We start from the raw sequence: 26,627 nt of genomic DNA, 5'->3' as shown, positions 1-26,627 counted from the left end.
TCCATAGAAGTTTTGCTTTTTAAAATCTTTTAAGTCTAAAAACGCATCCTTGGACTGAGAACATGCAGATGTCAGAATTCTTTTCACTTTTGAAACTAAGTTTTGAACACATTCTAATGGCATACAGTGAACATGTTAAAACCATAATAACTGTGGAAAATAAGCACATGAGGCAAATTTATTGCATTTAATGGAAACATATGCAGTTGTCTATCCAGCAAAGGTCATAAGGCATGCAGCATTCAAAACCACATCCTTAGGGCCATCTTAGATGTTATGCACAGAGACTGACATAGTTTTCCAACTTTTCATAAAAGCAAGCAAAGTATGGCCTCAGAATACGTGCAGAGCCTCAAGGTCTGCAGTGCAACCAGTATGCCCTCTAGCCCCCTCTGTGCTGTCCATGAATTTAAAAAAACAAACACAAATAATGCCCACAAAAGCCTTAGAGGATATAATTTCTCATTTAAAAATTAGTCTATACCCCCTCCCCCAGGACTGTTTTATACCCCAAATAGTTTTCTCTTTAGAATTCTGGAAAGGAGGTTGGGGTATAGAGAGTGGCTAAACTATGGAGGAGGATGAAATTGGCCCCTGGGCCCTGGAGTTGCCCATTTCTGTTCAGATTATAAGAGAGTCATCTAAGGTACCTTTGGCGGGATACAGACCACCTCTTTGGGGTGGCCTGCAGCCGCCACTTTGTGCCATGTATTGGGGCCAGGGCAGCCACAGTGGCAGCCCAAAGGCCCCAATCCGGCGCTTTTCGGGACCAGGGAGAATGCTGCTTCTTCCTGGTCCCGAAAAGGGGTGTCCTTGGGACTTCATGCCCCAGGACATCCTGAGAAGCCGCTGCCGGGGGCAGTTTGGTGGCTGCAGGAACAAGGCGCTCCCCAAGGAGCTCCATTTTGGAGCTCTTTCCTGCACAGCTGTTAGGCCACCACAAGTGGCCTGATGCAGCGCAAAGAGGTCACGCCCGCACCATGCTGTTTGGACACAGCGTGGCCGTGATGTCATAATGGCAGCACCCATGCACACAGGGTGCCGCCATTATGCTGCTGGCATTATGTATTAGGTTTAGGGAGCGTGTGGCTGGTGCACACTCCCTAACCCTAATATTGGTGCTGGTACACTGCTTTTTGACGGTCTGTACCACACCTTTCAGATTATAAAGGAATCATCCAAGGTACTCAAACTAAAATGCATCTGAGGAAGTAGGCTCAAATCTATGAAAACTCATGCTACCAACTTATTTCTTTCAGTTAGTATCACAAGTGCTATAAGATCCCTTTGCATACTAACTTTTTGTTGTTCTTTGGTGCCTTCAAGTCATTTCTGACTTATGGTGACCTCAAGGTGAAACGCTCTTGAGGTTTTCTTGGCAAGATTTGTTCAGAGGAGGTTTGCCATTGCATTCTTCTGAAGCTGAAATCATGTGACTTGCCTAAGATTACCCAGTGGCTTTCATGACTGAGCAGGAAATTTAACCTATAGCTAATTTTTAATTCAGACTAAAACTTGGAGCAGAAATGCTAAAATTTCCATTTTCAAAAGAGCTTGTCCAGAGGACTTGTGCCGATTCACCTTGATTCAGCTCAAACACAATTGGGTCCTTGGAAGGTCCTGGGTGTTGCCTGCATTGTGTGCCAGTATCAAGAAATAGGAATAGGAGATTCTCTTGGCTTGGTTGCCTCCCACCTTCAGACACTACATGGCAGTGGGGAGACAAGAAAAGATGAGTTGGAGAAGCTTTCCACCCTCCGATTAGAAAATGTTTGAAAGCTGCAGTTTCTGAAGATATTTCCACAGCAGGGATAAAACTGTGTGAATTACTTATTCTCCTCTGTGTAAATCAATTATTTAAACAATTATATCATTATATAAAACTAAGTCTGTTTAAACATCATAGTTTTAATTCTATTTTTGCCTTCTTATTGTATATTCTAGGTTACTGGAATATTGCATGAAGCAGTCTGGGACACCCACCAATTTGTATATTTAGTACTGAAACTCTCATGAAGTTTAATGAAGCAGCAGACTGTGGCTAAAATCCAAGGTGACTGGATATAGCCAAATAGTTAATACTTTACTATAGTGCCTGCCAGTTCAGACCTGTTCAGATTTATTTAGCTCCAGAAAAACCTAATTAGTTAACTAGTGATGGTTTCATGTGAGTTACTATTTCATGTTATAACTGCAAATGTCTTTTATTATTTCCTCTCAAGGCAGGTTTTGTTATCTGATTTGGTCTGATTTCCCCCCGAATTCAGGTCAAAATGTTATCAGTAGGTTCATAGCTTTGGGTGTTGGGAACTGTATAATGATCTTTCTATTACTATAAATGTGTGTATGTATATGCTTTCAAGTCACCTATTGACTTATGGTGAAAATGGTGAAAATGTTATCAGTAGGCACATTAATTTGGGCTTTATCTCTCTTCCATTTTAAATCAGAGAGATACTAAAGTTCTTAACTTTGGCTGGATTGTGTTGTTCATTGCTCTTGATCATAACTTTGGGTGTTGAAACTGTATAATGATCTTTCTGTTACCATAAATGTGTGTATGTATATGCCTTCAAGTCCCCTATTGACTTATGGTGAGCCTATGGTGAAAACTAATAGGGCTTTCTTAGGCAAGGAATACCCAGAGGTGCTTTTGCAAATCCCTTCCTCTGAAATATAGTCTTTAGCCCATGGTATTCACTGGGGGTTTCCCACCCAAGTAATAACTAGGGCTGACTCTGCTTAGCTTCCAATATCAGAGAAGATCTGGTACTTTTAATGTTTTTAGGCATATATTACACCATATATGCTTACAGCAAATTATTTAAGTTTCATTTGGAGTCTTCCCCTATGAATATATTCAGCAGCATTTAGTTTAGTAGTATTTACTGATGATTGCTTTGTACAGTTCAGGTGAATTTCCTTTGCTGTAGTACTTTATATTGCCACTTATTAGGCCCCAAATCCAGCCTGCCTGGAAACTGCACCACTTGCCCTGAAAGGCCTGGTTCCTATTTCCTGGTATGTAACGAATGGGCATGGTTACTGAGTAATGAGCAATGAACAATGTGCTGCCAAGGCTCAAAAGGCCTTTCTTCCAGCTGTGGCTCAAATTAAGCACTTCTCCCTACTTCAATTTTTTTCGCTATGTCTCTCTTTCTGGAATAGTAATTTTGTGACATTTTCCATCAACAAGTTTGTAGAGTATGAATAGGGTTGCTAACCGAGTAGCAGAAAAAAAAATCCTGAGTGGTGTTTTTGCTTGCAGGCGATTTCCCGAAATAGCAAAGGGAAGGACATCCTCCCCAGGTCATCCCCTGTTCTATACATTTGATGTTAAGGATTGAGGCCAGCAAGACCCAACATTATGTTGTTCCTACCACAGTTCCCCTGCTACTCTTTTGTAGCCTGCAAAAGGCCACACCTTTTGCACTCTGTAAAAGGCTGCACCTTTTGCACCCTGCAAAAGAGTGAATTTCTGCCACTTTCAGTTTCTTTTTTCTTTTCATTAAACTTTTATTTCATTAAAAACACAACAAATCAACATGCACATACATTTACAAAACTACAAACAAAAACACATAAAAAAGAACAATACAATCGAACAGCACTAACATACATATGACTTCCTGAACGTCAACAAAGTCAGACTAACAAATTTCCCCCTTCTGATACTACCACAATCTGGTTTCAGGAAATTAAATCCTTGCATTTCTTCTTAAACTATCAATTAAGTCCCATTCACCCATATTTCACCTAATCTCAGATAGTTTTATCTACCTTATACCCTTTCTTACTTAAATAATACCACAAAGGTTCCCAACATTCCTTATTCTTTTCCCAATCTTGGCCTCTTAACAGACATGTTTATCTAACTCAATTAAATCCACTTAACTTATATAATAATAACATTTATTTATTTATAGCCTACTCTTCAGCCATAAGGCTATCAGAATGGCTTACAAATTGTCAGTTAAAATTTCCCTGCCCTCAGGCTTACAATCTAAAGAGACAAGACACAAAAAGAGAAGGGAATGGCAGTGGAGAAGGAGGAAAGTCCAACAGATCTTCTCTCCCTCGGTGGCCTGGACCATGGCAGATGGATTGGAGGGAGGGCCCTTCTTTGTACTCTGATTAGGCCTGATGGAGTTGGCCTGCCCTTCTCTCCTTCTGGATGGAGGGACGGCCTTCTTCTTTCAAGCAAGGCCCAATGGAGCTGGCTTGGCTTTCTCTCCTTCTGGATGGTGGATGGAGGGAGGGCCTTCTTTCAGGCAAAGCCCGATGGAGCTGGCTTGCCCTTCTCTCCCTCTGGATGGTGGATGGAGGGAGGGTCTCCCTCTTTTTAGGCAAGGCTTGATGGAACTGATGCTCTTCTCTACCTCTGGATCATGGATGGAGGGAAGACCTTCTTTTTAATCAAGGCCTGATGGAGCTGGCATACCCTTCTCTACCTCTGGATGGTGGATGGAGGGAGGGCCCTCTTCTTTTTAGGCAAGGCCTGATGGAGCTGGCTTGCCTTTTCGGAACTACTGTTGTTTCCCATTTACTTGCATAAAATATTCTGGCATTTGTCCTCTTATAAAATATAATTTTACTGTGATGTCTCTCTAAGGTCTCATTTTCACACATGCTCAAGAGGTAAATTTTTGGATCCATATTCATTCTGATTTGTAAAATTTCTGTTACAAAGGCCCTCCCCAGATGGGCCTTTTAGCACGTACTGAGTACGTGCTAGGGTAGTCTCGGACCATCCTTTACAGAAGCTCCCCAACTCTAGCATGTACTCTGTACATCAAAATGGTGGCACCCTGTACAGATGGGCACCATCATTTTGACGTGATGGCCGTGCTGTGTCCAAATGGAGTGGCGCGGCTGTGACATGCTCGCACCACTACAGGGTGCATAGGGTGTCCTATTTGCGGTGCTGGAAGGAGCTCCGAAACGAAGCTTCTTCCTGGGGAGCGCCTCGTTCCTGCAGCCACCAAACGGCTGTGGGAACGAAGCCAGGGGAAAAGGGGCCGAACAGCCCCTTTCTCTCCCGGAAGTGGCTCCCTGGGGTGTCCTGGGGCATGAAGCTCCAAGGACACCCCTTTCCAGGCCGGGGGGGGGGGGGAAGCAGCATTTTGCCTCTTCCTCGAGGTCTGGAAAAGCAGCGGATCAGGACTTCCGTGGCTGCTGCTGTGGCTACTCAGGCCCCAATTCGGTGGGGAAAGGGGCGGGTGCAGACCTCCCCAAAGGGGTGGTCTGTATCCCACCAATATTATGAATTCCCTTCCAAAATTTCCTGGCACATGAACAATTCCACCATACATGGTAGAAGGTCCCAACCTCTTGATTACATTTCTAACACTTGTTGGATACTCCTTTGTACATTCTAGCTAATTTGTCCAGGATTAGGTGCCATCCAAACTGCGTTTTAAAGAAATTCTCCTTTCGATCATAGCTAACCATGTATTTCAAATGCTTATTCCACATCCTTTCCCACTGCTCTGACTGTATGTTCTGTTTTATGTCTTGCGACCTTTTTACCATTGACTCTTTGATAACTTCATCCTCCATTTCTAATTGGAGGAGAAACTTATAAAAAAGACCAATTTTATGTAAATTGTTAGTTATTGCTATTTCCTTAAAATCTTTATTTACTGTTTTTAATACCGTACGCCCGGTTGTCCAAAAGGAATCTTTCCTTAATTTGTCTATATATCAGCCAGCCACATGTATAACACTCCTCAGTCACTTGCTCTAAGGTCTGAAATTCTAATTTCTGGGTACTTGGGGTCTTTGTTGTCAGCATATGTCACCCATGTTTTTTGATAAAATCTCTCTACTGTGAAATGCCTCATATATCAATACCCATCCTGGTAGCTCTGGGCACAATCTACATTTATCTTTTTGCCATAATATCATTAGTGACTTCCTTACAAAGTAAAACTCCTTGTGTTCACTTTATCATAATGCTACTTCCAGTTTTGCTTCACGTTTGGGCAATCAATTGAGGCCCCTTAGAGAGTCCCAGAAAATTGTCCCCTGTGCCTGTTGAAGTTTTTAACCTTAGGTGAGCACAACATTTACCCAAGCCCTAGGAGCTAATCAAGTAAAATTGATTAAGCTATTCAGTAATATGGAAAATTCATAATGAAAAATGTTGAGGTAATTAAACTTATTTTAAAATATTATTTATTAAATTTATTTATTTATTCTAAAGTTATTGATTTAAATGATTATTATTATTATTATTATTAAGCTGAAACTGGAATTTCAGCATTCATTCATTTATTTGTTTATTTGTTTATTTTATTTTTATTATTATATAAAAGTACAGGTTCTCAAGGTGATCTTTTTATGTCCTCAGTTCTATTCTTCTCTCTCGGTTGTTTTTGCATCAAAGAACATTTTCTGCTCTGCTCTCTATCCATCTTATAGCTAGAAGTGAGCAGGATAAATTAAATATTCCTTATTCTCAGTTCAGTAAAACAGAATAAATCCTTTCATTTCACTGTGATATGGGAACAGGCCCTTTCGTTATGATTTCTATCTTAATTTCCTAACATGAAAATATTTTCCCCTCTCCCTCTGTCACTGTAACAAGCTGTGAACATTTTTGGCTGCTAGATAACAGTGATGTCACCAGGTGCCATCTCTAGGTCTCAGGTATTGTCCTGGAAACAGGGCCTGGGACAATTCTGAACTGGAACTCTAAGCAGGATCTACTGGCATACCTCTGGGTAAGTTGAAGTGAAAAAATAATGACTAACTTTTTTCTTTTAAAATATGGCAATATCAAAATTATCTCCTTGCCCTAGATTGAACTGTTGAAATAATGACATTTTGGGGCATGGTGAAACAGGAGTGGATTTTTTTGTGATGAAATTGTGAATTTAGTTCATTGTCTGACACAGCCTCAGAATTCTTTAACTCTAAGTGTGTATCTTTTCCATCTGGATCCAGCTGTTGGATCCCAGAGCTTAGATGTAGGTACTTAAAACAATTAGTTTTAATAAATTACCTTTGCAATAACAAAGTTACATCGAGAGTGTCATGTAACAAGGGATAACATCACTCCTTTTGGAATGCAACTGTCATATTTTAGTTATAGTGGACCCTTGGTATCCACTGGGGTTTGGTTCCAGGACCGCCTGGTTACCAAAATGTATGGATGTTCAAGTCCCATTAAGTGCAACAGTGTACAAAATCAAGGTTTGCTTATTGGAATTTATATATTTTAAAAACATTTTGAAGCCATGCATAGTTGAAACCATGGATAAAAAACTCCATGGATATGGAGGACTGACTATACTATTATAATTACTGGAGTGTGGCTTCACCAAATGGTGAAAGAGGAATATCACATGTATTTTAAATGTTAGTTTATGGAGTGCTTTTGTGCTTTCTCATGTTCTGTTGTTGGTATATAGCTGATAATGGAGTGGATTGGAAGAGAGTCTGATAAAAGCCACAAGCCTTAAATAGCCCCATATTTCTTTTAAAAATATAACAAACAAATAAGAATCTTAGGCTTGAAACAGGTGGGCCAAAAGGAGTGGCTTCTGTTTAATCAGCAAATTAGACTTTAAACAAAACAGGAAGGAAGTACTTTGCTTTTTTAAAAAGGTTTGTATCTGTTTGGGTATATTATAATTGTTGTTTTTGATGTAGTTTGTTTGTCCTCACTGTCAGTTGATTAATAATAAAGAGTATTATTTAAAAAAAATTAAAAAAGGAAAATGTGGAAGCAAGAAATTACTTTATAAAAATTATAACTATAACCAATTTGAGGGTTTGATAATTGTAACTGCTTGTATTTTAACAGACACTTTCCAAGCTCTGGTAGATTTCAGAGTTTCAATTCAAGGAATTTTCCAGAACTTTGATTTCTTAGATATAATTTATTCACAGGTCTGAAGACAAATGCCCATAAATAGTTGGACACTTACCTCTCAGGGCATACTCATTCCTCATTTACAACTTTATCTAAAATGTACATGGGCTGTTTGTGCCTCAAGGCAGGAGTTTTTCTGTGTGTTTGTGTGTGTGTATGAAAGAGGTTCCCAATATGATTCGAAAGCCTTTTCTTCCCATCAAAGAAACACCCCATTTAATTCAACTTCTTTCCCTTCCCATTTTCATTTCAAAGCATCAGATAAACACCCCATTTAGCTCCACTTCTTTCCCTTCGCAGTCTGATTTGAAAGCCTTCTCTCCTTATCAAAAAACCACCAATTTAACTCCCTTTCCTCCCCAATTCAATGTTAAAATCTCTCCCCCAGCACCTAGGAAGTGGTGTTAGGTGGTCAGGAGATATCTGGGGAAGGAGAAGAAGGGACAGAAGTGGCGTTTTCCCTTTTCCACCCTTGGTATACCCCTGGTTTTATCTATAGGTAATATCAAAAGCCATGATTTTGACCCTGAAACCTTTACTTGACTTATACACAAGGTTGACTTGTACACCAATATATATAGTACTTCATATTTTTTTATTTAACACATGGGCAACACTGATTCATAGCAGAGGCATCAAGACACAAATATGGATGGAACAGGAGTTTGCTGGGGACATCCCAACTTCTTTTTGGTACTATGGTAAAGATTTTTGCAAACATTGAAGTGCTTTGATTTAGCTGTACTGTATTTCAGACTGGAATGATTTAATTCAGGCAAATTGGAAGTAGTTTGAATCCAAGAGAGGCTTTTTTTTAAGCAGATCAAATCTGAATCAAAGTTTAATTAGCACCTTGGATTCATAGGCATCCAGAAACACAGACAATGTGTCTCCAAATATAGATAACGTTTCTGCCCAAGCTCTTCATAAAAGTAAAACAACAAAGAAAAGAGAAGGAAAGTGTAGTATTTGAAATGACAGCTCTAACTTCTAATCTAATTATGGTAGATAGTTTTATAAGTGCTCTCCAATTTCAATGGTGTAGATCAGAGACATTGGAGTAATAAATGACAGGATTGTTCCAGCACCCAATTCTCTTTACTAGTTCTCTTTCTAAGGAGCAGAGAGATTAAAAGTGTTTTGTGGCATCTTTGGGACTTAGGGGAAAAAAATAGCATTGAGAACTTGTATAAACAGTGACAATCCTTTAACTCTCTATGCCATCATCCACTGTTATATTAAATGTTTTGTACTGTTAGCTGAACAGAACAAAACAAACCTTTAAGCTGATTTTCATTTGTCATAACTTCCCAGTTCCTGTTCTATGTTTTATGAATCCCATTGTGGGAGAAAGACAGGATATAAATCTTTGAAACAAACAAACAAATAATATTTTACACACTTTACAAATTTCTTTTTTAATTTCTCTAGATTTTAGCAACAATAAAAAGGCTATTTATTAATACTTATGTTAGTATATTCTTAATACAAAGAACTTTAAACAGTATTGCTCTTTAATACACTTTATTATTTTATCTTTTTTTATTGTGTTTATTTTTTGCTGCAGATTGCATACTCTAATGTATCTTGTTTAGCTCTAGAGTCTAATGTTGATTACTCTGTGCCCCTTGAAATGGGTTTCTTCAGAACCTCATCTGGGTTTGTTGTGGACATCATGGCGATGGTTCTTTATAGGCCAACACAATAAATGTCTACCAAAATGAAACACAATTGGCATGTTGATTTTCATTATGCAAGGATCTTTAGTTAAAAGCCAACTTTTCAAAGAAAGATACAAGGAAAGATTCAAGAAAAGGTCAGTAAACCATCAGTAAACCAATTTTGTATACTATGGCCCCATTCAGACTGATCTATTTGCACTGGATGGAACTGGGCAGATTTGGTCCCCCCCACCGAATCCTTCCGGAATCAAGTGCCCACTACGTCAATCAGGGTATTTTAACCCTGAATGCCCTTGTAGCTCCTGTGGAGAAACCAGTTTAAAATGAAGGTGCCTTTTCTGTCAATCAAATTCAGTTCCGCTTTCGTCATAGATGATGTTACCTGCACCCATTGGGCAACTGGAAGTGTGCTTCCCCCTCCTTAAAAAAAAAAACAACAGGTGAGAGGGTGCACATATTCTGTCAAATTTAAAAACCTCCATGTGTGTGTATTTGGGTCACTACTGATTATGGCAACCCTAAAATGACCCTATCCAGTGGTTTTCTTGGCAAGATTGGTTCCGAGGAGGTTTGCCATTGCTTTTCCCCTGAGGCTGAGAGAGTGTGACTCCCCCAAAGTCATGGGTCTCGGCAGCCTTCCAGCCTCCCCTTCGCTTCCAGCCCAATGCTACCTCCAAAGCCCTTGCCTCCCCCATGCATCCTCTTCCCATCACAACAATGATAATAATAATAATAATAATAATAATAATTATTATTATTATTATTATTATTATTATTCACCTTGGAATGCCCTCTCTGCATCCTTTGCGTTCCCTCATTGCCACCCCAGAATACACATATGTAGCAAAAGCATTCGGTATCAATTTGCCAAATTGAAAGAGACACATTTGTAACATTTGCATTGTAGCATTCACATATAAAATTTAGAATTTTTTTTTTTTATATTTTGCAAAGTGTGTTCTGGGAGCAAGGAAATGAAAGGGAAAATACAACAAGCAGACACACATTCTATCTATATATGTATCTATCTGTAGCAAAAAGCATGCGCAAAGACTGTCAAAAATAAAAAAATAAGAGAGAGAAAACTGCGTGGAGGCTTGCTCCATTCCCTGCCTTCCCTCTCACCTGCCCTGAATTTACCCTTTCTCCGGCTCCTTCCTCCTCCGCCTCCTGCTCCCCCGTTACCCTGATTCTGCCCTTGGCACCCCCAGCTCCATCTGTCACCCCGATTCTCTTGGCACCCATCCTCTGGCTCCTTCCTTATCCTCCTCCTCCTCCTCCTCCTCCTCCTCCTCCTCCTCCTCCTTCTGATGCTGCCCTCCATGGCCCCCTTCTTTCCCCCAGCTTCATCTTCCTCCTCCTCCTCCTCCATCACCCCAATGAAGGGGAGACATATTCCACCCGCTGCCCTCCCTCTGACCTTAATCCCTTCCCTGAACTTGCCTCGATCATGATCGGGGCCAAGTTCATATTTGCCCGACCTGTTTTTTTTCAAAAGATACAGCTTTTACTCCGCTTCCAAAAGACCCATGCTAAGGGGCATTTGCCCAGGAATGGGTGTGCAAAACTCAAATTTGCTTGTGGGAGATTCAAGGCAAATATGAACTTCATGTGGATAATTCAGTTCCTGATCTGGGGTAAAAGGGCCCCCTAGAAAGGAACAATGATTACTAACAACCACCATGGTTTTGTGAAAACAAGTCATGCTAAACTTGAACATATTATTTTTTAAAATAAAGTTACAAGCTTGGTGGAATAAGAGAGTGCTATGAATATAGCATATCTTGGTTTCAGTGAGGTTTTGACAAGTTGTTGAAGTATGGATTAGACAGTGCTGTCATTAGGTGAAATAATAATTGATTAATTGACTGAACCTAGAGAGTGCTCCCTAATGTTGTTCTTCATCCTGAGAGAAAGGTCTAATGCTGTGCTTCAAGATTCTGTCCTGAGCCTCATGTTGGTCAACACCACACTGCTTAATTAACATTTATGTTACACTTTGACAAGTATTTGATGTAATGACGTTGATTTTGCCTTTCTGTTTTTTCCTTTTTTGTTGTCAAGAATAAAAAAGTTAATAATATAAATAAATAAAATAAATGAATTAGATGGTGGAGCAGAAGGCATGCTTACTGAAATGACAAACAACATCATATTAGAGGAAGTGTCCCAGAGGATCAGAATTTAATTCTTGGCAGATTGGAGAGCTAGGCAAAACAAATAAAATAAATTTCAACAGTAATAAATATAAGGTGCTACATCTAGGTAGGGAAAATGAAATACACAATATTGTTTGAGTGAAACCTGTCATAAAAGAAGTAAATGTGAAAAAGATCTAGGGTTCTTAGAAACTAAACATCAGTCAACAGTGTGATGTGGCACCATCTGAAATACTCAAGATGTCCAGACTTCATCTGAAATTTTCTTAGGGTCCAGTTCTGGGCATAATAGTGCAAAAGGATATTGACAGGCTACATGGCCAGAGGAGGATGACCAAGATGATTAAAAGTCTGAAAATGACACTTTATGAGGAACAGCTTAGGGAGTTTGGGATGTTTAGCTTGAAGAAGAGAAACTTAGAGGTTAACCTACAGCCATCTTTAAACATCTGCCAAGTATAAGACAGAACAAGCATGTTTTCTGCTGTATCAGAAGCTAGAACACAAACCAGTGGACTCAAATTAAAAGAAAAGAGTTTCCACTTAAACAATAGAAAGCACATATTTACTGTAGAAATTGTTTGACAGTGAAATAGACTGCCTTATAGGATGGTGGACTCTCTTGTATTTCAGGTTTTTAAAAAGAAGTTGGATGGACATCTTTCAGGAGTGCCTTAATTGTGGATTCATGCATGACAGGATGTTAGACTAGATGGCCCTTGATCCTCTGGGGCACCTCCTCTAATATGATGTTATTTGCCATTTCAATAAGCATGCTTTTTGCTTCACTATCTAAGTGAACCAAACTGTAATCCTTGTGGATTCTTCAGGCATGGTCAATAGAAGCTGAATATAAGTGTCTATGCATTAAAAAATTATAAGTACCCACTTTTTCATTAATGTGTGTGTTCATCATATATATTCTGGGTAGAGATGGTACAGAAATATATCAATTTCTCAACTGAGTACTAAAATGTCAGTCTTTTTACCTTGCAGAGAATACTGTGTAATTTACTGAGAAAAACAATAACCTCTCATCTGCTTACATTGTATTTTGCTATGTACTTGGAAAGAGTACACAAAATACAAAACTAAATTGCACACTGTACCCCTACACACAGATTGTGCTGAAGGGTTCGCCATAACGACTATAGCCTTTGTCAAGTTAAGAGTTGTGCGACCTAAATGTTACATAGCAGGCAAAGAAACTCAGGTTGACTGAAGCTGCAGCCATATGCAATTTTGTTGTGCAAGATTAATATTTTGTGCAAGACTTTTGTTGTATGTAAGATTTTTGGTATACAGTATATTATTGCTGGTTTTTTTTACATAGAAAACAACAATGTTGCATAACAGTTTTGGTCTTCCATGTGCAAATGAAAGAAAGCTTTCCAAGGCTGTCAAACCATCAAGACTATCAAGAAATAATGTTTTTATTTCTTTCAAAGATACGATGGACCTTGGTCCATATTTTAAAACTAAGATGTTGCTGAAATATCAGAGGTGAATGTATTAAAATGATACATTCACTATTCTACAGGCTGAAGATATCATTTTTCAGTTAGGCTGCCCTGGTTGTTCTCACCTCTCATGCTGAGCTCTTAAATCGCCAAAGTTCTTTGCATACTCTGTGAGCAACTTCTTGAAGTCCATATTTCTCATGTCCATTCATCCATGATTCATATTCAAGCTTATCAATAGATGTAGTTTTCTATACTTGAAATATAAATTTTGAGCATAATTACTGATGTCGCTGAGCTATGCAGAGGGCATAGGTCGTTCTCTCTATTCCGCTGTACACTATAGGATCGCCACTGACTTCAGAACAGGAGGTGGTGGGGGGGGGGGCTTGAATCACTCTAAGACTAGGCTAGGGAAACTGTCACCCTCACTATGATTTGAGAAAATTGAACCACCAAGAGTCCTATTTTGCTTGGCTTCCTCAGGAATTATCAATCAGAAGTGTACTAAATTATCAAGCAGAAATAAATCATCAAGACAACTATTGTCATAATCTGAGAAAAAGCTACATGTGGAGGATACTTCTAAGTATGCATTGTGCTTCTTGGAGTTTTCGTATTTAAGGATGATTGAATGATAATGGAAAAGAGAAGTATTTGCTCTCCCTCTGCATGTATGAGTAAGCAGGCAAAACTAAGAAACTGTTTGCCAGTGCTGCCTCCTCACAACCCCCCCTCAACAAACCTGAGGAAGGCTGTACTTACCTATCATGTACGATGCTTTATTTTGCTCTTGGTTTTTTATTCCTCTATGTAATGAAATATTTGAAGGTTTATGTTGAAAGTAATAAATCAGGTTTCAGTAAGAATATGAGTATGTTCTCAGAAACAAAATGCAAAATAGGAGTATGTCTATTGTCAATGCAACAATGTTGAAAGAAAATATTCAGATTGGAGACATATGTGCATGGATAATTATTCAAAACATCTGGAAAAAGCAAAGATACAAAATTAAGGGGTGAGATGAGACCTGAACTAAACAGTGCTGAAAATGTGGAACTCTGTTTCTCTTCTATATTCATGAAATAAGCTGGACAAGAAAATAGGTTGATAATAACATTCAGGCTCTGCCAAATCTTGAAAAAAAATTGAGGCTATGGAAAAAAACATCGACAGGAGGAGCTACAATTGTGTAGGTTCACTAAAAGAAAGAAATAGAGCATTTGCTAGGCATGCTGCATATTTACTGTTTATTAGATGGAGGTTGAAACTGACACTCTGTTCTATAATAATAGGTTGCCTATTTTAAATAAACATGATTTAACCTATAGTTTATTAATTACTTGATCTATGAAATTTAATAATCTAAAGTAGGAGTAAAACCACTGGTTTGTTGACTATAGACCAACACACACCGCAGAAATAATCCAGTTTGAGACCACTTTAACTGTTCTGGCTCAGTGTTAGGGAATTCTGGGAACTTTAGTTTGGTGTGGCACCAGAGCGTTTTGACAGAGAAGACTAAATGTCTCACAAAACTACAGCTCCCAGAATTGCCTAACATTGAGCAAGAGCAGTTACAGTGGTCTCAAACTGGATTATTTCTGCAGTGTGCTTTGGCCCTTTGAGATAATTAGCCTTCACTTATTTTCTCATATCCCTACTACACCACTACTCAGAAGTCTGTACTTTGAGGCCTACACATTCAACCTAATCCAAATTTATTAAAATTGTTGGAAGTCCTAAGCCAGTAGAACTCTACTGTCCTCTAACTGAATTTGAACCCAAGCAAGGATTTTGAACCCAAGTAAGAGACCCATTCGCTCTCTCTCTCTGCCTATGGCTCAAAGCAGACAGGCCAAATAAAGTAGCTTCCGGATGCTCCAAGGGTGGGGCATGAAGACAACACACACCTCCGGACATAGTTAGATATGTTTTTGGTTAAATGCTCGTACTCCAGCCACTCACTCACAAGCTACAAGGTTGTGAGTTCAATCCCAGCAAGGGGCTCTGTGTTGACTCGGCCTGGCATCCTTCCAAGGTTGCTAAAATGAGTATCCAGCTTGTTGGGGGCAATTAGCTTACACACTGTAAACCGCTTAAAGAATGCTTAAGTGCACTGATAAGCAGTATAGAAATGTACTTGATATTGCTATTAGTCCCATACCAATCAGGGTCCAATTGGGGCTGGAGCAGCTGGAGGTTGCTTGAAGCTGCTGGTCTTCTTCACCCCTATGAATCTTGTGTTAATATTCCACAACTAGATTTGCCACAAGTTGGATGTGGTAGCACTTTGATACTAATTGAAAGCAAATTAAAGGATGGTCTCCTCCTTATATATTCAGCCTCTAAGATGGTACTCACATGAATTAATAATGCAACACATGCCCCTATGCTTAAGATAGTTATTCTGACAGTGACCAGATTCATTCCATTGCTTGCCAGTTTTGCTTTATTTCAAGGCTAATTTTCTTTTTAACTACACTGCTCCCTCGGGTTACGAAATTAATTCGTTCCGCGGCCGCTTTCGTAACCCGAAAAGCCTTCGTAAGCCGAAATGCCATAGGCGCTAATGGGGAAAAGCCGCGATTCCGTGTAAAATAGCGCCGAAAAGCACCAAAATTTTTTTCGTAACCCGAAAAAACATTCGTAACCCGGAACAATTAATTCCTATGGGATTTTTTCATATCCCGGAAATTTCGTAACCTGGGTATTTCGTATCCCGAGGTACCACTGTAGAGCTATAGGGTTGGGGGTAGTGCAGAAGATCAACCCATGGCTGTTTGTTGGCCTCATGCTTCTTGGTGTCTCAGGTGGATGTTCAGGAATGCTTGGGATTGCTACCCATGTGTTTTTGGAAGTGCTCAGCTGAATGGCTGAATGCTTTGAGTACCTTTGTGATGAGAAGGGAGGTTATAATTAATTAATTATTAAATTCATAAATCAGTTAATAGATAAGACCTGTAGACAAATAAGTACTTTGTCTCATTTTCCCAATAACCTTTTCTTCTCCCCCATGTTGCTGGCTGCCATTTAAATGCAGCTAGGCACTACTCTTCATCTTCTACCTAGGTCACCTTTTCCTACCAGTATCTACTCCCAGTTCAAAGCACTGTCCTGACCCTTAAAGCCCTTAAAGCTAGGACTGGTCTATCTAAAATAAGGCCTAAAGTAAGTACACAACAACAACATACTAAGGTTATTCTCTGAGGATGTTCTGATAGTGCCACTCCCACAGTGATGCAATAGGATGCTACTGAAGATAGCATCTTTTTGTGGACCCCATCTGTGAAATGGCCCCACAAGAGAGATTAATGCAGCATCTTCATTAGTCATATTTGAACATGAGACCTTGATCTTCCAGCCGAAATTCAGCCCTTAATTATATTATCATTGTTATTGTTTTGTTTATGCTTCAATGCTAGTTCTTAACATCATTACAGTCTTAGCATCTAATGTTTTAACATCTTGTTTCCATTTCAGCTCTTTTACTAGTTTGTGTTGTAACATTTGTGATTTTATTGACTCCCATTGCTTTTATATTTGTGAACTGCCCTCAAGGCATTGCCAGTTGGGTGTTATATGAACATTTTAAATAAATAAGTCCATAGCAGAAATAAAAATAAGTGGAGTTTCAACCATGCAGACTTTCAATCAGTTTATGCTGATTTTCATTCCTATTGCTACAGATTAACCCACTTATTCAAATCTTGATTGCTGAACGCAATGTGAATTGGCTGTTTCTGCCTGATTGTGTATTGTTGTTGTTGTTGTTGTGTGCCTTCAAGTTGTATTTGACTTATGGTGATCCTATCAGCACCCCAAAGTGTCAAAAACAGATCCTTATTGAAGTCAATGATCACATGTCTAGTTTAACCCATGTCAAGCCAGACAACATAACATTAGATTAATCAAAAACTCTGCCTTCCATGCAGCTTAGATAATTGTGTGAGCTTTTAGGGCACACTTCAGAAAATTGGAATATAGCACACTCAATCATGTGACACCATGTAGGGCTTGTGATCTGACCAGGAGTTGCCTGCAACCACTATCTGCACAAGTCAGCACCACCAAAGGCAGCTAATGTGAAGAAGTGCTATGTCCCTAACTCCTCCATGTAACCTGCTTTTGCAACTCCAGGAGGGCCCACTCTCAGCACCTGCCCGCCTACAGACACACACATACACATATTCTCTGCTTTCTCTGCTATGAAAAGTGGAAATAGAGAAACCAGTGGCAGCTATGTCATTTTGTCTCAGCAGGCTAGGGCCACTAGAAACATCACTATTGCCATCTTCCTCATCCTCTCTTTTGGGGAATGGCATAGACTGGGGCAGGACAAGTGGCTTCTGGTCATTCTGCAACATGGTAGCAGTGGTCAGCAAGCCAGTCTGCAGATCTAGTGCCCACTTTCCTTGGAGTTAGATCCACTGAACTAATTGAGAATTTATTAAATTAACTAATCTTTTCAATAGATGTACTTGCCAAGAAAACTTTATGATAAGTTTGCCTTAAGGTTGCCATAAACTGGAATCTACTTGAAGGTACACAACAACAACAAGTATTGGACTGTACTGTATATAGATGTATATAGTGATTCATGCTTCCTTGTCAACTTTCTAATCAGTAGAGGCTAGTAGTTCCTCTATCAGTGAATCTATTGTTAATCCATTCTGAGGTTTACTTTGGACATTAAAAGAAGTATTCAAGGCACTGAAGCTATTTTGTGTACCTCGGATAGTTCCTTTTGTTTGGATGAATGCCCCAGTTGAGCTGACTATCCCTCTGACATGGAGGTCACCCACTTACAATTATTCTCTTTCTTAAATATAATGCTTTCTTTAAAAATATGGATGCTTTCTCATTCCCATCCAATTTAAGCAGCACAATCCAAATTAAGATTTATTTATTTATTTATTTATTTATTTATTTAAAAATATTTATTTATTAAGATGACAGTTCCCAGTATGGATTGGGCATCCCTCACATTTGCAATTTGCTTTTAAAAAGGCATCCACACCATTTCTAATTGTGCAAATGGCATCCAGTCTAAATTAGTTATCAGTTATTCATGAACTGATGCAGAATAGAAACCCTCTTAATGTGAAAATGCTCTTAATCTGGTGCAAAAATATTCATCAGCAGATAGCTGAAGATGAAGTAGTTGCATAAATCATGTGTATTAGAACTCTTTCAATGAGTGGATAATTGCAATGTGCCAATTTTTTCAAACTGCAAATCCAGATTACCCCATTTTAACTTCTGTTATATAACAATGTGATGTGTACTTTTCCACTGTTTCTCAAGCATATTTGGAAAAGAACAATATCCAATAAATTGTGATACTCAAGAAATTAATTAGAACCAAATACCAAGACCATCTTATTTATAGTTATTATATGTATGAATAACACTATATTTCTACAGAAGCTAGAAATATAAATTTGTATAGGTAATATGTATGGAAGATGCATTTCCCCCCACATGCACTATATTTACCAAGATTAGTGAAGGTCATTTTATAAATTATGAATTTTAAAAGATGAATCTTTTAAAGAGATTTTGGTTTGATAAGCAAGCATGTAGCAGAAAGCAAAATATAAAACAGCATGAATCCTTTGCGTAACTGATGGAGGACAAGACTTTGTTTATATTATTGCTTCCATCCCAACAATTTCTCAAAAGAGAGAGAAAGAAAGGAATGGTGCCAATAGAATTATATAACTGTAGTCCTTCTTTCCACCAAAACAACCATTTGGATATCATATCAGATGGCAGAAAGCCAAAAAGGTTTTTTGAAATAGATTTGTATTCTTCAAAACATATATCTGGCAAAACCTACAATTTTATTTTTATTTTTATTTTAGAAAAACCAATCTGATTATATATTTCAAAGTCAGCATCCCTATTGAAAGTTTTTTTTCATTTTTGTTTTCATGTGAAGTTGATGATTAATGTTCCCAGGAAAGAAAATGAGCTGTCAGTTTCCAACGTCAACTAAGAAGAAAATCAAAGAAACATGGTAGAATGCTTCCATAGAACCAAGAAAAATAACTGTATTTGCTTAATGGTCCTCAGTACTGATTCTGGAACACATTGTCTATAATGGAAACAAATTTTACAGCCAAATTCTGTTTTTAAGATGAACATGGAATTGCAAAGGATGAGTACAGTCCTCATGACATTATGTAACATTATTTTGGAGTTCACTTAATGATTGTTGACAGGCCTAAAGTACACATACACTTCCTTTCTCTTTCTCTGAAAACAATAGAATAGATAGCTGTCATATGAGTCAATATAAATGTAGCCTGTACAGGCCTCATTCTTGAGCATGTGTAAGAACATGTGCAATCTGAGTTTTTTTTTAAAAAGCCCTATCAATATTAAAAGCAGTTTCAGAGAAACTCAAAGTGATTAGGCAGCCATCTTAAATTATAAATTGAACAGAACTTCAAACTTGAAAGTACATTGCACTTGGGTGGCTGAGGATAGAAATTGCAAAGATATCGGCATAGTGATGGACACAACAATGGTAGTTTAATAAATGTTACTAGGGAGTGACAACTAGGGTAGCCATGTTGGCCATATAGCAAATTCAATAACATCCAAACAATGATACCTTTATTGGGACAACCAAAATGCACAATTACATGTTGCAAGCTTTCTAAGTCACACTGGCTTCTTAATCTGGCAAACAGGATAAAAAAATTGAAGATGTTAGTCATAGGCTAGCATTTTCTGCTTCTGATCTTTGTTCAGATTGTAAGGAGGGCTATCCACAGGCTGGCTCCTCCCCCTTTGCCCATGTGATCACTGGGAGATTTTGAAAGTCTGGCAAATTTAATGTCTATTTGCAATTCAAAGAAGACGTTTCCTTGGAATCCAGCATGCCTCCTTCCTTTGTGAAGCCACAGGCTCCTGTGTAGGTAGAGAACACGGGATTTTTCAAGAAGTCTTCATGTTTTGCCTCAGGAAAACTTTAGGTGGTATAGAAATAAAGCATGCCAATCAGTCCCAGTATTGTGAAATAAAATTGTTTTCCCTTTGTTGGCAGCAGAAGCCTCAGTTGGCAAGGTCTCAGTGCACTGGATCTCTCTTAAGGATTCCCCTGTGATGGCTCGAGAGTGAGAAGGATATCTTGATACAGATAAACAGATTACTATGTGCATTGTAGTGAAAAGCCAAATATATGCTCCAGATAGACTTAGATAGGCAACTGTGCCAGAGATGGGATCATGTTCCACCTTTCTGTAGCCTTGGTGGGCCACACTGCTTTACCAAAATGAATATAGCAATGCTATGTCTCACTTTAATTTTCATTTTTGGGTGATTTGCAAGCTTTTGAGAGATGTTTGAAGAGATAAAGGGTTAAAGGGAACATATCTATCATGTTTTACAGTAGTTTTGAACAGTTCTTGATTAATTGGCTATTCAATATCAATCAGTTTCTCAAAAATGGCATATTGGGGCTTATGGGATATACTGTGGGTGGACTTCAGGAGACACAACAAAAAGGGTTGGAGGCTACATGCTCTACTAGGTTGGAGACTGAAATCAGAAGGGCTGGAGATAAACAGGAGAAAGAATATAGACAGACAACATTTTCTGAATAGAGGAGTAAAATAAACAAAAGCTGATAGTATAGACACCCCTGCTTTGAAGTAGAATGCTTATTCAAGGCACAAGAAATACAGCTCAACTTCTTGATAATTTTTTATACAGTTATTTCCAGCTGAAATCTATCTTTAGAATTGTTTAGCTCAAGAATGTCTGCCTTGATTTTAGTATGATGACCATACAATTCCAGAAAATGACAGGCAATTTAAAGTAACTTTTGAATAGTTTGCCATGGGAAGCAAACCTGGATTTGTTGTTGACTAGACAGGGATCAGAGACTGAAGTTCTATGATTCCTACATTACTACTTCCTTCATCTGCTCTTTTGTGAATTCTGTTCTGCTTAATGGCTTACATTCTAGTAAGATTTTGTTTTTGGTTTTTTAAAAAAAACCCTCAGGTTTTCTGTTCATTATCTTTAGTCAGCAATGTACTTCTTTCTCTTTGTATTCATCCTCTGTATTTCTCCTACTACACTCCAATTCATACCACATTCCAATTTTGTAATTTTATGTCTGCTGCCTGTCATAGTCTTGCCTATTTCTATCCGGCTTTTCCTCTATCCACCTGTCTTTCCATTGTAAATATGGTCCAATCCTGATTCATTTTTAAGTAACTTTTGATAATGATTTTGGTTCTGCCAGTTGATTTTGAACTGTGCAGATTTCTGCTTCTGGTCTAGACACTTATTTGGATTGGCTTTCATGCTTTCTTCTGGGTCTAAGTTCCATGATATTTTTTGGCTCTCAGCCATTCTGTGTAGCTGGGATTTTGACTAAATCCTTCCCTAAATTATCTGATAACAGTAGAAGGTTTTCTTTCTTTCTTTCTTTCTTTCTTTCTTTCTTTCTTTCTTTCACAAAATCCCAAAATACTAGAACAAAGATCACTAGTCCAAGACCCTGACCAACATTTCTCCCCGCCCTTTTATTTGGCTTACAAGACCATTTTTTCACAGATAGCAGACCCAGCACAGAAACTGCATTATTGGGTTCCCTCTGTCATCAAATTTTCTAGGCACTCACAATTGTATGAAATAAGGAAGAGTAAGAAACTCCAACAAACAACCTGTGATCTTTGTGCAGAGCCTACCAACCATGTATTGTGACCTGATAGGGATTTGGCAATCTAATGTGTAATCCATTTACACTTTAGCACTGTAATTCCATTTTAACTACTGTGATGCCATCCTATACACTCCTGAGCTGGCGGAGCATTTAAAATTCTCAGCCAGAGTGTCTCAGTTCCTCATTAGACTACCACTCCCAGGATTCTATAGGACATAAGCATGGCAGTGGAATAATAGCACTATAATTGGGTAGTGTGAAAGATTAGCTGGTTTATTCTTATCACAATGCAGAGTGAGCTGGCTGCCTCAGATGGCAACTTCTCAAGCATCTGATGAATTCTGTCTCCTTGCCAGTGTTAGAGTATGATTCAAGTGTTGGTCTATTCACCTTTTGTATGCTGAATGTAGAGAAAATGCCATTTTACCCTTTGCCTCAAGCAGCAAAATGGACCCAGTATTACCATGGAAAACAGGAAATAACAGAGAGAATGTATGGTTTCATTTTTACAGAAATAGTGGAACAAGATCTTCTAAAACAATGTGGAATTATCTGTCTCCACTAAATATATAAGACTGTATATATCTGAAGTGTACTTGTGTCCCAAGAGATATGCAGCACAAACAATGATTTTGTGAAAAAAGACAAATCAATGAGAAGACAATAAGGATGGCAAGATTATTTTAAAGTATTTGAAAAATTATTTAAAAAATGTGTTTCTTGAGAGATAAAGGAGAATCTTGAACTGCTGAGCATCTTTACAATTTGGGACTTACTCTGCACAAAGTTCACATTTTTTTTTCTAGAAAAAGAAAAAAAAAAACCAGCACTTATCACTCAGAAAACAGCATTTCTGAGGAAAACTATTATTTACTGTGCAGAAAAAGCAGTCTCCTGCACAGAAAATGCTTTGTGTGTATCCTGTGCACAAATTTTGCTCAGAATAACTCCCCAACTATAGCATTTTCTGTGTAGAAACCTGCATTCTGTTCAGACAACAGAAAAGTCATTTTCTGCACAAAAACTCTACATGCAATTTTTGTGTAGAATAAATCCCAAGCTGTGAAAATCAATTTTGGAAGACATCCTCACAGTGGGAAGAAAATGAGTAAAATTACTTATTGCTACCTTCTAGAATGAAATTAGTATAGAATTGCATCCCTAAAATAGACTTCAACAGGGTAGAGCTTGAACATTTACTTTTAAAAGTAATTAGTCAGTTAATATTACTGATATAGGGGGGGGGGGAAGCTGCATCTGAGGTCATCTGCTTACTTTCTGGTTTTCTACCTGGGAAACAGAGAAGGAAAGGGTTCACTTGCCAATGGGGTTAATTGCTGAGAAGAAAAACCAACCTTTTAGAAGGAAAGTTCAACCAAAGCTGCCACCCTATTTTTGTTTCTCTCTTCAAAGGCTACAAATATGGGCCTGCTTAAGTGAACAATATTTTATAAATTTTTAAAATGAATATATATATATATATATATATACTGTCCCACTCTAAAGTTCTTCCCCTCCCCTTCTTTTTTTTCCATTATATTGTTTACGCCTTGAAAAAGCTCTGCCAAAAAATGTTGGTTTGCCTTTGGTTTCTTGGGGAAAAAAGAAGATTCAAGTAGCATAGTCATCACCATAAGTGTTTGATTGAACCAAGAGAACAGATTATAATAGTGCCAGAATTCCTATGCCACTGTGACAATGATAGAATGTAGAGCAACAAATACCTATACTATTTGGAAAAGGTTCTATTACACCAGGAAGCGTATAGTCACCAAAACAGAATACCTGAGATACCAACAATCTCTAGGAGAGTCCAGAAGATTTCCACAAAATCTTTGTAGAAGATTTTCTTTCTACAGATGGCCATGTAGCAAAACTTATAACCCATTAGTTTGAAAGTAGGAAGAAAGCATTTGTTGTAAAATTTGCAGTGTACACTAAACATTCCACACCCCCAATCCTACTACACTCACATAGGACCCCCGTGAATGTGGAAAAATCGCAAATAACAAAAACACGATGTTTTTACCCGAGAGAACACCTCTCTAAGGGCCCATACAGACAGGCCAAAGTAAAGCTGCTTTGGGTCAATGTGGAGGTATGCTGTTTAAATGATGCATGTGTCCTAAGAGGCCACACCAAAGCCATGCTCTAATCCTAAGGACTGGAGCACAGATTTGGTGCAGCTTCTGGTCTCTTAAGATGCATGTGTCATTTAAACACCTTACCTCCAAAGTGACCTGAAGCAGCTTTTATTTGGCCTGTCTGTATGGGCCCTAGGAATCTCTAGGTTTCCAGCACAACTCAGTGGTCAACATCTGCCGGACACTGACCATAGAATTGCACTGGAGGAGCTACAAATGCCTAGTGGAGTGTCCTCTCCAGGAATCTCTAGGTCCTTCAGTGCGACTTTTGGTTAAAGTTGACCATAGAGTTCTGCTGGAGGATCTAGATATTCCTGGAGAGATCATATTAATAAAATCTGTACATAATCAAATGAGCAAAAGTCAAAGCTGAAAATGTGGAGGGACGAGTGTATAATTATTAATGATAGCAATTAAATGTGGGTCATGTCAGCATTTGAGATGATTCCTGCTGGCTCCCAGTTAGATACCTGATCCTTTCATGCCTGTTAAAATCTATGTCAGCTACTTTACAGCTGTAATAATATATTCAGATGTCATATTCTTCTTGTCTTTTTCAGCTACCTTTGTTTTGGCAATTGCCTGTCCTCAGATTTAAGGTTTGGCAGTATTTCTAATTACTGTTGGAAGCTATGACATTTCATATTAAACATGAAGACATCTCTTGTTGATCCTTCATAGAGCCTGAGTTTACAGGAATGTCTCCTTTCTCTCAGTGGATTTTAAAAAAATAGATCAAGGATTATACTCACAGATGGAAATTTGAAATTATATTTTGCTGCAGCTGGAAGACTAGCCACTAGCTATTTCCAGTCAGTCAAGCCATGTATAATCTGGGAAGTGTCGTGATTCCTTTCATGAAACACAGTTTATCCTGCTAGGACTTGGATCTCATTCCATTTTCTCTTCAGTTGACATCAAATATATTCAGGAGAGTAGTTGAGAACACACTTATCTACATAAGTGGAGAGTAAGTGTGGTCGGAAAGCTGCGTAAAAGCTCCTGCAAAGATATGGCCGGGATTCAATGTTCTAACATTTGCTTCTTTCATCAGTGGAACCAGGAGGGATGAATTCTCCCTCCCTCTGCATTTCTCTGTGAATACTCAACCAGAACTTGGAAAAGTTATTTTCAGATGACAACTGTAGAATCTCCCAGCCAGCATGTCTACTGTGCATGTTTGTGGAGATGGGGTGCGCAATTGTACTCCAAGGGCAAATTTTATTTATTTATTTATTTATTTATTTATTTCCCACCTTCCTCCCAGTACATGGACTCAAGGTGGCTTGTTTGTCCTATCTACAGTAGACACACTGAATCACTTGGACTTAGATAATATTTTTAATGAGTCTCATTGATTCAGGGGGCCTAATCAAGCTAGGACTATCAATTCAATTTAGCCTCCAAAAGTAACTCTTCCTGTCTGTGGAATTTTAAAGGCTGCAAGATAAGTCACCCAAATATGTTAATCACGGTAGTAAACCTTACTATCTGTGGCTATAAAATATACCTATGTCCATATTTATGTTATTGGTTAATATGGGAATGCATCCAAATAATGCCTTTGTGCAGCTTGCAACTAATTTAAAATAATAATTGAGATGAAAGTTTACTCATTCAGAGAAAGACTTATGAATGATTTTAAGGACTCCTATTCATTCTTCATATTTGCTTTGGTTTTTCCTTTACCCTTATCTCATCACACCTCATAGCAATATATTTCTCAAGTGTAGCCACAGCCTGTATGGATCTTTTAATAGTATGTTACAGTATAATTCAACTGTTGGTCATTGCAATACAATAACCAATTTGTCACTGTCTTTCTTTGGAGAAACCATAAACTAACACAAACCACTGAGACTCTCACATGAGGCCATCAACATTATGAGTGACAAATCTCTTCTGGAACATGTCAGTTGCAAGGATGCTCAAGTACTTCTAAAGAGGAAATATGCTGAGCAATAAAAGGCTTCATTAAAATGAGAACTATAAAAGTCATACTCTAGATTAAAGGACATAAAATATGCAACACTAACAAACTGAGCTTCTCTGGAGATAATTTTTAATTATCCCACTCCAGCTAAGCATAAATAATATATAAAAGTCATATAGACAGTTGTATGTAGTTGTAATCCTATGGTCTTTAGGAAGAACTTTGAACTGTTTAGTTCTCCATCTGAGAGTGTGGCCACACTGCAAAATTAAAGCCATTTGACACCAATTTAACTTTGACTTATCCTACCGAATCCTTGGATTTGTAGTTTGTTGAGGTGGCAGAGCTCTCTAACAGACCAGGCCGAATACCTCAACAAACTACAAATCCAAGGATATGTCATGACAGTTAAAGTGGTGTCAAACTGCTTTAATTCTGCAGTGTGGCTACACCCTAAAGACTTTGTCACATATGTCTTTTAAACTGCCATTAAAGTTGGAAAATTGTGCCTTTGGTGATACTTACTGCACAAGCTCATTTCTATCTCATTGCTGCCTGAACCCTCAAAGGGTTGTTATTAACGTGCACCTTGTCATTAACCTGGAAATCCCATTAACAATCTCCCAAGCATTCTGCTGTAGCATTAAGCCTGAAGAAATGAGCTTGTGCAATGAATTCCTCCCA

This window comes from Sceloporus undulatus, chromosome 3 (assembly GCF_019175285.1).
Source record: "Sceloporus undulatus isolate JIND9_A2432 ecotype Alabama chromosome 3, SceUnd_v1.1, whole genome shotgun sequence".
Taxonomy (NCBI): Eukaryota; Metazoa; Chordata; class Lepidosauria; order Squamata; family Phrynosomatidae; genus Sceloporus; species Sceloporus undulatus.
The sequence above is the reverse complement of the archived record's forward strand: the minus strand, read 5'-3'. Positions refer to the sequence as shown.